This window comes from Pteropus vampyrus, unplaced genomic scaffold, assembly GCF_000151845.1.
Source record: "Pteropus vampyrus isolate Shadow unplaced genomic scaffold, Pvam_2.0 Scaffold306, whole genome shotgun sequence".
Classification (NCBI taxonomy): domain Eukaryota; kingdom Metazoa; phylum Chordata; class Mammalia; order Chiroptera; family Pteropodidae; genus Pteropus; species Pteropus vampyrus.
In genome coordinates, this window is record NW_011889087.1 from 153,169 (window position 1) to 155,466 (window position 2,298).

Sequence of the window (2,298 nt, forward strand, 5' to 3'; positions counted from 1 at the left end):
CCGCCTCGGCCGCGCCCGCCCGCCCCACAGCGAGCGGCGCAGCCCTCGGCCGCTTTTCCCGCAGCGGGAGGGGAGGGGAGGGGACGCCGTGGGTGGGACGCAACGGGGCGGGCCACGGGCTTGCTCTTCCTCTCCTAGGGCGCTTTCCTGGACCCTGCGCCCGAGAGGGAGCGGTGGGAAAACGCATTCCTCTCTCACCGCCTGGATCCGCAGGCGTGGCGAGGCTGGGACCCCAGCCGGACCGTGGCCACATCCTCCGCAAAGATTCTGGTCCCAATATCCGCGCCCGTGCGCTTGGCACGCTTAGAAAAGTCAGGAGCCCGTGTCCCCTCTCCTGACCTAGTCCCACCTCTTCGGAGACACCCACGCGGCTTTCTCTTTCACCTGCATTTATGGGGCACTTGTCCTCTGGACCTTGAGTTTCATTCATTCATACGTTCATTTAATTGTCAAATATCTGTTGAATGCCTACTCTGTGTCAGGCACTAGTTTAGTCCTTTATTATTCACTAATTTTTTCTTGGGTGAATTTGTTTTTCAAGTAGACTATAAATCTCTTGAGGACAAAACCACATCTCAAGCTTGTATAAGCGGTGATGCCCATAAAGGGCCTCGCTCTACAAATACTTGCTTGCACATAGTAAGTACCTAATAAACATTTCAGGACACAGTACAGTAGTGCCCCTTACACAGGGGTGGGGTGGGGGATACTTCCAAGACCCCATATCGATGCCTGAAACTGCAGATAGTACCAAACCCTATAGGTACTGTTGTGTGTGTGTGTGTTTTTTTCCTACATATTCATACCTTTTCCTATAAGGAGGCACGTTATGGCTTCTCCTTGGCATATCTGAATTGCCAGGATCATTACTCTTGTACTTTGGAATCATTATTGAGTAAAGTAAGAGTTAGTTGAACACAAGCACTGTCATACTGCCACCATCTCTCTGATAACCTAGAGTGGATGGGTGGCACTATACAGCCTGGATATTCTGGACAAAGGACCAAAAGGGTGATTCTCATTCTTTGCAGGACAGAGCAGTGGGGGGCAAAGGGGCTACTCAAAACTGCACCCAATTTAAAACTTGTAAATTCTTTATTTCTGGAGTTTTCCATTTAATGGTAATATCAGACTATAGTTGACAACTAGACTATGATTAAAGTAGACTACAGTATACTAGTTAGACTACTGTATAGTGTCTTCAAACTCAAACTCACAGGCTTTGGAGTTTTAACACAGTTTCCTCAAAGTACTCCCCCTAAATCTTTCCTCTGGGTCTCCTCTGGGTCATCACCGAACTAGAAACCTCAAGAAGCTCAAAGGGGAAAAACACTAGCACTGTGAACAGGAGGCCACACAGAGTGGCTGGGAATGGTGCACCCTGCAGAATGGGTGGCTCTAAAACAAGGCTTAAGGCCTGAGAGGATCTGGAAATCTCTCCAGCTTCTGAGCTCCCTTATGGACCTTCAGGCTGCCCCTGGGCTTCCCTAAGCCCTTTCCTGAGACACACAAGATGCCTGAAAACTGGCTCTGACTCAACTCTCTGCTTCGTCTCCCGAGAAGATACTTAGCATTCCCAAACACTCATGCCTTTCTGTCTGATTGATCTTCCTTCCCTTTTCCACCTGGAAAATTCCACTTATCTTTCAAAACATCTCAGATGTCATCTCTTCCATGTAATTTTGTCTGATGTTCCCTCTCCTCAGACCTTTCAAACACTAGGATACACATAGTGCGGTAGCACACGGCAGCAGAACTGTCACTAGCAATTTGCAAAGTGGGGAAGAGCCAGCCCACAAAGAGTAGCTGGACTTCCTGACCTGGACTTTGAGACTCCAGCTCTGTATACCTCCCCTGGCTGGCAGAGAAGCCATTTCAACAGCATTGTCATTGCCCTGGAGCAAAATCTATTTCACACGGCCTGGTGGTTCCATCTCTGCCTAGATACTTACTTATTTGATTATTACACACACACACACACACACACACACATGCACACACACACACACACACACAGTCTCCCAACCACCTAGGTGTCTCCTCAGCCTAGCTCAGCTGGCACCAACCACTTGGTGTCGGCACCAGCCCAGCAAACACACTGTACAAGTCCCCAGGCTAGCCCAAGCCCTGGTGAACGTGCAGGCAAGTTCACAGCTCTGTTCCCAGCCTCAACAACCATGCAAGTGAATCCTTGCCAAACTCCCAGTCTAGGGAAGGGAAAGGGGCTAGTTCATTTACATATCCATTTACATTTAGTATGATAATTGATGGCTGCATTTGTGTCTATCATCTTGTTAT